Source organism: Tyto alba, unplaced genomic scaffold (assembly GCF_018691265.1).
Source record: "Tyto alba isolate M040663 unplaced genomic scaffold, T.alba_DEE_v4.0 Super-Scaffold_2, whole genome shotgun sequence".
NCBI lineage: Eukaryota > Metazoa > Chordata > Aves > Strigiformes > Tytonidae > Tyto > Tyto alba.
The window spans coordinates 7054400-7069066 of NW_024881282.1; positions in this window are offsets into that span (position 1 = coordinate 7054400).

A 14667-nucleotide genomic window follows, 5' to 3' on the forward strand; every position below is an offset into this window, starting at 1 on the left:
TCTCCCTTAGTTAGATGGAGTATAAACCCACTATGCATCTACAGAATATGTCAAATCTGGATGAGATTTTACTTTGGACAGAAGAGGTGGGGCTCAGACATCACTATAACATGTATATCTACATCTGAGCCAATCACCCAAGCTGTCTTTATAGACAGTGGACATCTGTTAAGTGGATTTTAGTGAGAAATCCAACTCATACAAGCTAAATATCTAACACAGACCAGTTCTGAATAAAAATGTCCCTAGCCTTGGTCCCTGGAAATGCCTCTCCGACGACTACAAAAGGCACTTCAGATGCCTAGTTCAGCTGTAGACATCTATGTTAATAAGATACCTAGTGTTAGGTGAGATGACTCTCAACCCTTGAGGCAGATCTAGAGCAGAGCTGGAAGTCTCCAGAATAGACCTGGTAGATTAATGCACATGTGAGTGTGAGGCTTCCCAGAGATAAAGTGCAAAGAGAACAAAAGTCTGTATGTGTGAATATATGCTGCTCATCAATCCATCGTGCGTGAGATTGTTGCTTTCAGAAAGAATGGAAAAGTTCCTGCTCTGGATGGAGGCTCGCACTGCATTGCACATTGGCTATACTAGCATAAGGAAGGCAACAAAGTGATTTCCCTGATGATTACAGTTAAGCCCAGTTCCAAGAATACTGTCTGTGTATCCAGCAAACTCTCTTGGACATGTACATTTCCTTTGGCTCTAAAGTACTAAGGATACAAAATACCATATAAGTGCATGAAAAATCCAGAGTTTTTTCCTTGAAAAGAAAGCTTTCATCATTGCAAAGTTGAGTGCAGACATTAATATACGTCTTTTTTACTGCTGGCAAGGAGAGGTGGCCATCCTGTGTATATGGCACATCTGTAAATAAAGCAGTTCTGGCATGCAATTTTAAGTTGTCTCTTATTTCCCACCCAGATATCTCACAGCTGAGAATGAAGGATAACCATATTTTTAAAATAGTAACTTTGATAAAGAAAGCCAAAGCCTAACATTTGAATTAGAATCTCACCACTGCAAAAAACTGAATTGTGCCAGAGTGAATCCTTTGAATGGATAAATAAGAATTGTGTGTATAAATAAAACAATAACTGCTGTAAGGTAGTAAATCTAAAGTTGTTGGTTGCATGGTAAATCATTGTATTGCACCTATAAGCAGGGAAAGGATGAAAACCCTTTGTGACTTTTGGCCTCTACAAATAAAGATTCATAAGTTGTGAGCAAAGGGGAGAAATAAAAAAATAAAAGAGAGAATTTGTAGCTGCACTAATTCCTGTGGTTAGAAAGTATTTGGATAATGATGGGATATCAATAATAACCAGGAAGCAGAACAACAAACAACATAAAATAGCAAACTCAAAGGCAGTCAGCCCAGAGTTTTCCATCAAAGTCAGCTCAGAAAAAAAAAAAAAAAGCAGGCAGATTTTAAATAACTGTTGTGGATGAACTCACCACTGTGTTCCTACAGGCTGATGACATGATGACTGCTTTGATTTCAAGGTGATGTAAAGCCAGACCAGCACGCTGTTGACATAGGCCCATTGTTTCATACCAGCAGAGACACTGTTGAGTTAACGGGACAGGTCCCAACTGATCCAAACCAGAATCTGGGATTGGAATAAGCCAACTGAAGCAGATTATTTGATCCTAATGAAGAACTTTGAGTCCTCTAACTTCCCCAGGCTGCAGATAAATCAAGCGTCAGGTAGCTGATATGGTGAAGGACCAGAGCAATGAGTGGCACATGGAAGCTGTAATGAAATTCCTGGACCCCATCAAATTTCAACTTGTGCAGAGGCAACACAGGACCGATATATATATATAAATCCTGTGGGATCTATTCTGCAAGGTCATAAGCCTGAATTTATGCTGATGACAGTACAGGGACTGGATGAAGCAGTATGTGATAGCAATTGAATGTGCAGGTCATGTAGCTGCAGCAGGGATGGTGACACATGATAATGCAGAGGAGACAACGGATCGTATCTGGGCAAGAGATCCCTTGTACCAAGACTCATGTTGATGATGTCATACCCTTGGCAGAGCTATGTAAGTACTCTCAAATACCTGTTTGGAGATACAGACCACAGCTTTGGCCTGAGTTGCCTTCTGTTCCACAGGGTCCTGAAAATGCCTTCACAGGAAAATGGTGTCCCCTGGAAAAATCCCATGTTGCAGCACACTGGCTGCCCATCTGCACCCAAGAGGGTGCTGTATAGCGATAGCCCTGCCTGTGTCACATCCCTTCATCAGCTTCTTGAAACAGAAAAGCCCCACATACTTACAAATGATTGTATTTATTCCGTTAGAGTAGCAGATTCACTTGTTGCTTATGTTTTAGTATCCACCTATGAATTTGGAAAAGTCATAGCAATAAAACCTACCAAACAGGGTTTCCCATGTTATTACCAGTCACCTCTGCCCCTTGTCTAAAGCTTGAAGACATTGGATTCAACACAGCATTATTATTTACTGATGTATTCTCCTCTATCAAGGCCATTAGCAGACTATACGAGTACCTAAATGAAGCTCATGAGCAGTTTTAACGTCTTACTGGATTGACATTTGGTTAAATTTATGCTAAATTGTGTTAAACTGCAGAACCCTGGCATCAGAAATAGGAACCCCTGATTCTCCCTGTGCATACTAGGAAAGTGCTAGGTCCCTTTCAGAAAGGAAATCTAAATTCATCCTGAGCATCATTTGGATGTCTGAGTCAAAGGTTTAGTAATATGTCTAGCCAAGCCACAGAACGTTTTCACATCTGGATGTGTCCCATTTGCTAAACTGCTTCAGTCTGTGAACAATTCCAAAATACACTCGGCTTTATTATTGTAAAAGAATGTAATGTTATATAACCAAACGTGAAAGCACATATTGTGGAATATTTCAGAAAGAACAACATGTTAAAACTGCACTTTTAAAACAAGGTTTGAATTTAACAGAGAAAATGGCCTCAACTGGTCTGCATATGTCAATAGTTTACTTTACGTAATCGGCTGAGGGCAGAGCAGCCTGCCAGAAGACTGCTTTTAAGATTAAAATCACACCGGTGGAATGGGAATAGCCTTCTAACCTTCAGAGCAGAGATGGGCCTAAGCCGCAAATGTCAGATCTGGGTTGTTCAAAAGTTTGAAGCACTCAGATCCTGGGGTATTGCCCTGGTACGTCTTTGAAGAAGATTTAGAAGTTATCCTCAAGGAATTATGGCTGTCTTTCTTTATAGTATACAAAGAAATCCTGAAAGGTTATAAAAATAAGATCTTGGGATGAGGTGGATTTTCTATGAAATATTAGCAATATCAAAAGTGACTTTACCCTGATTTTACTGAATGGCTTCTCAGGCTCTGAAAAGTATCTTCAGTGTTTCTTCATCCTTTGCTTCTAAGCTGAGGGCTGCTGAAGTAACAACCAAGCTTGTTCCAGGCCCAGATATGTAGCTGGGTCAGGAAGGAGGTTGTGATGCAGTGGAAACACTTTTTCAGACACCTTTTGGAAATGCCTTTAACTTGTCCATGTCTCAGATTCTTGCCTATAAAAAAGAGAAGTAGTCTTCCACCTAAGAACAGTACTGTGGGAATGTGTAAGAAATACCTCTTTGCTTGCAAAAGGCACCACTTACTGACAAGGCATTGTGGTAGAGAAAAGGTGTTAAAGATTTTCATACTCAGGCAGAAGCAGGTTTAATGCAAAAGAGAGGAGTAGACACCACAGTGGAATCCTTTTTAACTCTCTGAGGTTTCTTTTATGTATCGTAAAGATGGACCATCTGTAAACTGCCTGTCCCTCCAGAATTTTTGTCCTTTATTATGCTGCAGAATTGCCTTTTTTTTTTTTTTTTTTTTTTTTTTTTTAATTTAGAGCTGAATAGCTCATCAGCTAATCATGGTTCTCTTTGTCACTTTCTGGGCTTGATGAAAACAATTCTTGTTTTCTGAATGAAGAATGGACAACTAACAATCCTCAAGATAACAGCACTCCCCATTTCTGCACTGCTATTATCTAAGGAGGATACCAGTGTGCTTAATAAACTGTGGGCAAAGTTTGCCTCAGATACGCAGCTTCTCTTAAATGCATTGAAGAGTATGAATGCGGTTCTCTTTGTGCAGATATCCCTCTCTAGTTGCGTTTCAGTTGCAGGCAATCTCTGTGGCGGGAAACACAGCAGCCTTTCCCATTTTGTGCCACAAGGATTACACAAAGGAAGGGAAATGAAGAATACGTCATCCAGCTGAAACTACAGAGAAAATTCAGGAAGAAAAACATCTGAGTTGGAATGTAGCCACATCTCAGAGGTTAACACCCTACTTTGTGAAAAGTGGCATAGTCATAATGATAAAAAAGTGGTCAAGGCCTCGTGTTTCATTCAAAGGAAGGCTTTTCAATTTAATTTCCATTTTAAAAAAATAAAAATTCAGAGCAGTGCAGTTCTTTCTAGGCACATTAAAGTTCTGGGTAAAATGTGCAAGAAATAGGATACCTTTTTTGGTTAGGAAATCTTTAAAAATGTGGCATGTGTCAGAATCCAGTGAGTAAATCAATTAATAATTCTCAGCCTATGGCTTATTTGTGAATAATTTCTTTGCATACTTTACTATCCATTACTCATCTTGTTTGGCTGATCTCTTAGGGCTTTGTCTTCACTTGAAAAGGGCTCTTTTCTTCACTTGGAAGTACCTGGGCCAGATCAGCTTTGCTCCTCCCAGATGCATTTTTCCTTGAGTTTACAGAGGTAGAAACTGCTGTGCCTTGCTTCCATTAGGATTTATACTGGGACAGCCAGCTGGAGAAAGACAGCTATTTTAATGGAAAAAAACACTGGGCTTGTGTTTGTTTTTTGTTTGCTTTGTAGCGAACATGTCATTTTAGTCCAAGACATTGTTTCAGCTCCCTAATTGAATGACGGAAATTTTTAAAGCAGAACAATGAAATGGCATTCTTTTGAAAAAAAATCTGGTTGTCATCCAACTATTTGCAAATAATTGTGACTGCAGAAGCCAGAGTAAAACAAACTCATTAAAGTATTTGTGAATACATTTGGTATTTTGCATTTTTCAATAGATTCTGCTTACTACCACACTTGGGCATTGCTCTCTGGAGAGAAGGGAATCCTATTTCCCGTCTAGCATCACTGGTTTCTCACCCATTTTATCCTACTCAGTAAATAAAGTCACGGACCATAGCAGCTCAGCTTTCCTCCATCTTATGCTCCATGAAGTTTTAACTCGTTCTGATAAGTAACAAGATACCTAGAGGTAAGCAGGAGGCCCAGCTAAAAATATAACTGAATTAAAAGCTCACTTTTTGAATACTTTTATTGTTATTTCAGGTCTGCTTGTCAAGTGAGGTGACATTCAGCATTGAACTGGATCTCAGAATTTCAGTCTTAGTCATTTCTGCTTAATGCAATAACCTCTTGAATGAAATAGTTTATTTCCTGGCAAAGGGCTTAACAGAGAAATTAGACTGTGCTCTGGCATGGCACTTAAACTGGCTTCCAGAAAGCTTGTGATTATCTTTTCAAACTGACTGAGCCAAGAGTCTGTTCTTTATCAGTGCTTCTTGGTCTGCTCTCTCCTTTTCATACCAGTTCCACACAGGACTTCAAGCTAATGATTGGGACTGCTTAGGAAACTGCTCTAATTTGGTTCAGGACATCACTTCTAATTTTTTTGTACTTTCATTTTGTTGCTGCAGCCTGTATCTTGTGCACATGTAGGAACCTTGATCATCATCTTCTGAAAAAATGACTCAAGCTCTTAACTGACCTCTAATCATCTCAGTTATTTTTGATTATTCTTCCACCCATCTTTCCTTTCACCCATCTACTGCTCCACCTGGTTACTCTTCCAAAGTCAAAGTGCTGAACTTTACAATTTTGTTCTAGTCTAACACCCGCTGAAGTCAATGGAAAGATTCATATTGACTCAGTGTCTCTGGATTATGGTCTAGGTCTAGAAAGGTATTTTCAAGTTATGATACTCATCATAGCATAAAAGATAAGTGCTTACCTATGGGACTGTAATTCACAGTACTAATTAGACACTTACTTGAAAAATATAATTATCTTTTTCAGCTTCTACGCAGAGAACTGTGTCTCATTCCTAGCAGATAGGTACCATTACAATTGTTTGAGGACACCCTAGCATCTCAACAGATAAGTCAATATTCAACCAGTGTATTAATGAAATTATCTTCTCTCTCTGAAAGGTTTTTCCTCCAGAAAAAGACTGGAACAGGTAAGATGGAAGAGATGTTAAAGCTTCCATTGCTGCTGATTATGCAGTCCTTGTTTTTAATAATGTTCAAAAAGACACATTGTTCTATAAACACGAGTTTATGAGATGGACAGTCTGACTGTGTAAAAGAGAAAACCACTTTCATTACCAGGATAATAAATCAATCACAAAGGACTATAGAATGAATTTCTTCTGTCCTTGAGACATACCCTCTACAGGGAAAGTAGTAGGTCATCTCCCCACTATTAATTTTTTAGTCTGTTAGTTTAGAAATGCCCACAAATGTGCAGAAAATGCCAGGCAGTATGAGGTTTGTGACAGGCTTTCCCATGTAGAGAAATGGGACTGCAAGTGTGAAACATTTTTCAGTGTGCTGCTGCCTAGTCTTGACATCATTACAATTTGCACTCGAGAAGTGAGTCACTAGGTGAAAAACTTCAAATCCCTTTTTACTAATCCCTTGAGTTGATCAGGCCCTTTCCTCTCCTGGGCATGAATAAAAAAATCAATTTTCCAGAATGCTTAAAACAACATCTCCATCTAAGTATTTTTGCATATGCAGGCAAAACATGCAAAACTATTAAAACAACGATGGAAAGGTCCAGAGGAATGTGAACTATTTTAAAGTGACCAAATGTCACAGAGGCTCCTTCTTGAAACTTATGCAGCTTGCAAGAGAAAAAGACCCTTTCCATTATTTTCTCCATCATCCTGTAGAACTCCACAACAGGACTACAAACCTGTTTAATTCTGAAGAGTGATCAAAAGTTGGAAGAAGTTAATAGAAACAACTTTTGCTCTGTTGCCTAACAACCAGACATTGAGTTAAAGGAAGAATACAGCAGGAACCACTGCTTGCATGGTGCTATAAGAAAGGTGCTTGAACCCTGATCTGAATTGTTGACAACTCCCAAGAAGTTTAGGTGTAGCTGGTTCCAAAGCTGAATGCTACGAAGATGTTACTGGCAGTGCTCAGGGAACGTGCTCCCCTCTCCCTTGCTCTCCAGCCACTAAATTGCTTTAAAGGAGAACCTAAAAATACATCAAATGCTTCCTGATAAATATTTTTCCATGTACACCACTTCTGTACTTGTCATAGGGCTGTTATGAGAGTGAAATGTTCTACCAGCTACTGTCTCTGCTAAGAATCCCGGCACATAATGACTGTGTTTGAGAGCCTGGGATTTGAACGTCAGTACATCCAAAGCAGAGGAAACCCAAAGAACTTCATAGCTCTAACAGGGATGTGGAAAAGCTTCCTGGTTTTAAAAAAGTAATCATAATAAAAAAGCCTGTGAAAACTGGTAAATCCACATTTATTCCTGGTGTTACATGATCCTTCCTCCCTTTGAGTTACAGTGGATACCTTGTTCCACCTTCAGAAAACATCCGGCTCGGTGGAAGGAGGATGTTTGTTCTGTTCTTCTGAAGAAGTTTGAAGCAGAGCCCAGTCTGGGGCCCCTGATGAAAGGCTTCATGATGCTACATTCCCTTGAGGAGATTTTGAAGGAATCTAAATTGCTGTGAGGTACAAATGAAACCATTTACTTGAACTGTTTTTTCCCTTTCGTGCGTAATGCAATCCCCCTTTTAAGCTGGTGGATTCCTGTTGTCCAGTTTTGCTGAGGCACACACTGACTTGTGCATATCCAGTTCTAATGTTAAAAAATATTGAGTGCTCTGAATAGCGTGGCTGGGTTATTTGCAATTGCAAATTACCAGAATTTTCAAATTTGCTGGCCAAATTTTTGGTCCTAGCAACATGTTTCTCAGCTGATGATCTAGGTCACCTGGATATTTTTAAGGCTGATGTCATTCTTTGTTTCTTTATGATGACCGCAGAAGGTATAAAAAGAGTTTGTGTCTATCTGTTTTACATTTATCCTGGAAAAGAGATTGCAGTACTTGCAAAAGTCTTATATAAAGTAACCAAAAAATGAGTCTTAACAGGACAAAGTATTTTGTCCACTGTTTAAATCATGTAATTTTAATTTATTTCTGTTGTTGCTGCCTATTAACCCTAATTTCTGCCACATACCCTGAAGAAAACTGCATCTGTCAAGATCCCATGTCTTATTTAGCTGAAACTGATGAAAAATTCTCTGCTGAAACAAAGGAGAAAGCTGATTTCTAGATTTTTAAAATATAAAACCCAATCAAACAAATTTCCAAACAAATGGATTGTGATGCCTCTAAAAATAAACAAGTGAAAACCATCCCTGTCTGAGATGCCCAGTTCTTATATTGTTAAAACCAGGGCAGTTTATCTTTCCACACTGCATCACTGTGAGAAGATCGGTGATGCTGTGTGTGTTAAATTCCCCTAAGACTGCAATCTTGTGTTCTTTATCTAATAACTGGCCAACTGGGGCCATGCTTGACTGCTGTTGACATCAGTGATTCTACTGGAGGGACTAAATAAACAGTTAAACTGTGCTCACCCATGGAAAAGTATCCCTGCAATCAGAATTACTTCAGCTTTACAGTAGCAGAAATGGGGTCAGAGACTTGCCCCATATCATTCTCCTCCATACTAATGACAAGTTCACTGAAGATGGCAGCTTCTATCTCTAAATGCAGGATGGAAATAAAACAGATATCTAGCTTCCCAAGGTTTTTCCAGACTACACATTTGGCTTGTAGTGCTGGTCCTCATGTCTGTACTCGGCTCTGGTGAGACCCCACCTGCAGTACTGCATCCAGGTCTGGGGTCCTCAACACAGGAAAGACATGGCCCTGTTGGAGCAGGTCCAGAGGAGGCCACAGAAATAACCAGAGGGATGGAACACCTCTGCTGTGAGGGCAGGCTGAGAGAGCTGGGACTGTTCAGCCTGGAGAAGAGAAGGGTCCAGGGAGGCCTTATAGCAGCCTTTAGCCTGTAAGGGGGCTTATAAGAAAGATGGAGACAGACTTTTTAATAGGGCCTGTTGCAATAGAACAAGAGGTAATAGTTTTAAACTAAAATAGGGTAGATTCAGACTAAATATAAGGAAGACATGTTTTGTGATGAGAGTGGTGAGGCACTGGCCCAGGGTGCCCAGAGCAGCTGTGGCTGCCCCCTCCCTGGCAGGGTTCAAGGCCAGGTTGGACGGGGCTTGGAGCAACCTGGTCTGGTAGAAGGTGTCCCTGCCCATGGCAGGGGGGTTGTAACTAGATGATCTTTTAATGTCCCTTCCAACCCAAATCATTCTACGATCCCTGGGATTCTATGATCTGTGCAGCAGATGCCAAACCCACTGCTTAGAAAAAGTCAGTCACCACACTCCACCAGTACAGCCTGATCCTGTAAAGCCACTTCAGAGCAATTCTGTATCTACCACAGAACTAGGAAGGCTTAAGAGCATTTTTATCAGTCAAGCTCCTTGTTTGTTAAGTAGCAAATGAAGTGGATCAGATTGTTTCAGTTCCAGCTCCAGCGGGTATAGCTCCTATATGATCTTGGCATGTTCCTTTCAAGACTCGCTGTGTGAAATTGATGACATTTTTATTTGTTTATGTGCAAAAAGTCCTGGTGAACTTATCCACTGCTCTATTTGGGGGGTAATTTCACGGTGTTCAAATAATTTAGTTTTTAATCCTTCTCTTGCTGCAGCATGGGAAGCTACAGAAAGCTGGTTTCACTTCTGACATCTTGAGCAGGAACAGTCCACATCTGGGTTTGACATCTTTTGATGGCATTTGAGAAATTCCATTGCTTGAGGAGTTCTGCAAAGAACTACGTCGAGACAAAAGTTGCCATTACATAATGCCTTGATCTGTATGTCTTGGAGCAGGGAAGCTACTCAGAAATACTGCCTTTATTATACATGATGGACTCAGACCCCTTGAGCTCCACTGATTTTTGGACCAACAGATATGACACAGGTGTGCCTCCTCTAAATATCTCAACTCCAAGAGCAACTACAGCCAGTCTGGCCTCTAGCATAAATTGAAGCAAACTCAGAGAAACATCAGCTCTACTGCTTATTCCTTCAGCAATACAACTTTACAAGGAAATTTCAAATTTGCCTTTAAAAGAGTATTTATAAAGAGCACAATCTTGTCCAAGTGGTGTAAGAACATCTCAATAATAGCCTCTATGCATTATATAGGATGAAAACAACTGATTAGATACCCTACATAAACATGCTTTTGGCTTTGTGGTTTATCCATTACAATACTAAAAAAATGCTACATGAAAATTCACTTTAAACATTTCATTAACCTTCTTAACTCTGACCCAGCATGATGATACATTCTGAGAAACTAACGATATATTTTACATAGAAAATATGTCTCCGTCCCAGTAGTTTCTGAGCACAGAATAAATAAATGTGGATTTTCCAGCTGTACCAGCTGAGGAAATTAAAAACCCTCTTCAGTAAAGCACTTAGCATCTTGCTAATTTGAATAGCTCCCAGGGAAAGCTTTAAGCAAAATAAATGACCCCTTCCCTTAACAAGAAGTTAGGGGCAGCAAATATGCAAATTTGCATATGGGAAATACTTTTAATTCACCAGCACTAAATGTTTCCTGTTCCAATTGGCAAGAGAGAAGAATCTAAGTATCTTTAATGTTTTACTGAGCAGCTAGGACGTTAATGGGAGAAGGAAGATGATACTACTCATGTCTACCTCCAAAGATAGGCTAAAGACAGCACTGATAATTCTGCTGAAGTACTCCCGTATTGTATATTAAATGTGCTCTTATTTGGTTGCTTAAATGCATATCTAAATCTGGGTCTGAGGAGGGTGTAGGATTAATGCAGGTGGATTCTAATAATACAAATGATTTTGCAAGGTCTTTTAAAAAAACATATATAGCAACTATGAGAGCAAATATTAACTGTCAAGCTTTTCAGAGGTGTCTATGATTTTTGGTACTACACATTTACACTGTGACAACTGAAAAGGGCTCAGTTTCACAGCTGAGGAGCACAGTTTTTCCAAAAACAGGCTTTCTGAGATATTTCAAGGAGGCCATTCAGATATTAAAGACGTTAGTGCACTCAAATCACCAGTATCCTTGGAAAATCTTAGCCACAAGGGAACCAGCTTCATAATAATGTTGCAAGCTGTGTGAGATAACTAGCTTGGCTTCACTTTTCTGGCTAGCTCATAATGCAGCCCCTTCTGAAAAACCAATGAAAACAGTTTGCTTGAAGTATTAAAAGAGGCTGTACCATTAGGGAAGCAGAAAAATCTCATATTCATCTCACTGTGCGACAAATTCCAACCAAAAAAGTTCAGATGTCCTCTTTAAGTGACATAAGAGAAGCTACCTCACCATTTTGGCAGCTATCCAGAGTGTGCATTTTGTGTCCAAGGTTGGGGGAAAAAAGGCCACAGAGGCAAATGATTTTGCAGTAAGATTGACACACAAAAAAAAAGTTGGAGTATTTTTAACAGAAGCAAATATTTCACACAGTTTTACTTTCAAAGGCCTGGCTCTGGCTTTTGTTTAGTTTCTTTTGTACTTGGCTAGATCCCAGTGTATGATTTGTAGAACATGATCTGCCTTTCCTGTACCTATGGGTTTTTGGTAGCTCAGGATTAGCATCTGTTAAAAACTGCATCTTGGAGATCTCAAGGCAGCATATTCAACTGCACTTGCCAAATTCTTATGTTAACAAGATCAGTAGCAGTGTGTGGGTTATATGACCCAGGGAATAGCTCATCTTGGGCACCTCATCAGTCATTAGCAGTCACTGTAAAAGCGATAGGTTTCCAACTGTGACTGAAGGTGGATATCAAATGTAATAGCAGCCAGAATTAAGTTTTTAGGTTGGAGGGCTTTTGTTTAAACAGCTGTTTAAATGGCATAAGACTGGCCCATGACAAATATGTAACTATTTTATATAAAGCACTACATATACAAATAATACCATAAAGTAAGCCTAGAAAAGTAAGTTCTCTCAGCTGCACAGGTGCCCCACTGCATGTTGGCTGCCCTAGTCCAGTGGTGCACAGCAGCTACAAATCTACTGGGATGCCCAGTAGCAAGAACATGCTGGTACATCTGACTCGGAAAAAGAGGATACACATGAATGTGTAAGGGATGTGAAGACAGACTGTAGCTTGATTTAAGAGCTGTGCACTTAAATCTGCAGAGAAAGCATCTGACACAGAGTTGTGTAAGGAGTTTGAAATTTCACTATCACTATATCACTGCCCTTCCATCTGTGTCAGCAGGAGTGTCCCACTGCACTGGACAGACAGTCTTGCCTTGGTGGGGAGAGAGGCAGAGAAGAGAAGAAGGACAAATCTGAGAATAGAGTGCAGAAATGAAGAAAATGTCTTCGTGTCACCCCCACCCCTGGCTTTTATTTGAGCATTGCTTTTACCCCCCTCCCTGCATCCCACAAAAACTTCATACTGTTGTGCTCTCAGCAAGAGAACTCTTCTACACTTCTACACTTCTAAATCATGCAAGGGCTGAGAGTTCCTCAAATCCTTCCTACAGTTCCTAGGTGACACGGAACAGACAAGCTCTTTAGGCCACTCTCCACAGTCTCTTCCAGTGCAAGAGCATGGGGCCATCAGGTAAAGCTAGGAGACACCAGGTGTGGAACAAACAAAAGAAGATGGCTCTTCATTCAACAGTTTGGCCACTGTCCCTTTGGTGTCCGTGTTTTAGGGACAGGGATTAGCCCAACTCTGAAACAACTTCAAAGCCCTCCCTCAGAAACTAAGGAGGACGGAAGACAGAAAGAAGGCAAAGAAAAGGAGAAACCAAATGACTGCAGGAAACAGTGACTGAAAAGAAGGAAAGAGACAGCAACAAAGCTTTAAAAATGTACAAGTAAGGAACTGGAGGGGGACAAAGCGCAAAGGACTCCCAACAGCACCACCACTACAGTAAACTGCTGAAACTGCAGTGCTATGCTGTCCAGGAGCAGGAGGACAAACGGAAAAAAGCCTCACAGTCTTGGGGATCAGTCAAGCTTAATTCTTCTGCTAACACAACTGGCTGGCTTGGCCAAGGCCAGAAGGAGGTAAGTGAGGAGGTCCCACAATGTGGTGGGGTCTTAGTTTGGACAAGTGTAAATAAAAAGGTGAGGAAAAAAGTGCAGCCTCAGGAAGAGATTTTTGGGGAGCTGAAAGAGAGAACACAGCCTGGCAAACTTGATCTAAATGTGTGCTAGGCCTCACCTTTCAAAAAAGGCATGTCAACAAACACCCTGCACTGCCCTATGAACATATTTGTGTCATAGAAACATAGAATGATTTGGGTTGGAAGGGGCCTTTAAAGAACCTCTAGCCCATCCCCTGCCACAGGCAGGGTTACCTTCCACTAGACCAGGGTGCTCCCAGCCCCGTCCAACCTGGCCTTGAACCCTTCCAGGGAGGGGGCAGCCACAGCTGCTCTGGGCACCCTGTGCCAGTGTCTCACCATCCTCATTGTAAAAAAATTCACTGCTTGAGTGGGAATTTTCCATTTTATGTCCATAGTGATCAGAGGGATTAGATCAGAATATAAACTGGGAGACTGGATACCATGCTAACTAAGATCAGTGAACAAGAAAACAGGAAGAGAAGAAATCTCACTCTCAAGACAGAACACCATGGCTAGTGATTCCCCTGGATATAGGAATTGAAGGCACAGAGATATAAGAATGATGACTAGATTCTCTTTGAATGTGTTTCCAACAGAGTTTGGCACTGTTACTGGTACAGTTTTGGCAGTGGTGAGAAGTCAGGGATCCTGGCCACAGGGCTGCCAGTGCAGTATACACCAGCAGGCCTTAGCTCGCAAGTTCACAGTGAATACATGAAACAAGAAGAAACAACAAAAAGATGGGAAGACTTTAAAAGAAAATGGTAAGTTAAGGAGGGAACACCTATCTGTCTTATCCATGACATTTAGAAGACATCTATCACCTCACTCTGTTTTCTAAAATCCAAACAAAATTACAGAATTACAGAGTTCAGAGGAACCACATATTTCTCTCTGCTCCTCAGGAATGACAGTGGTAGGTGAACTGAATCTTAAGCAGATGATGGATAGAGGCATCTCCTTCCTTTTCCGGAAACTGGAGTCATTATTGAGACAGACAGCTCAATGGAGGAAGGCCAGTTTGTGGCATAAATTTAAGTGCAAGAACACAGACTTTTTGCCAGGTACCAACTGTTTTGGAGATTCATTCGGATGACTTTTAAGTATAGGAGTTGCTTCATCTTACATAGAATTCATAATTCTCTCAGGGAATCCTATCCAACTCCCACAAGGAATGCCTTGTCCTAAGGATGAGGGGAAGATACCTATCTATCACTGTGACATTCACCCACTAGTATATAGTCTTGCTATTAAGTTAGAGCCCTGTTTTGGCCCCCTGTACTTAGATTACATATCTTGTTCACTGGAAGTTACGGTCTTTGCAAAAGCATTCAAAATTCTGCTTGATTTAATCAGCATAATTTTCTCTTTCCTAACGGATTGG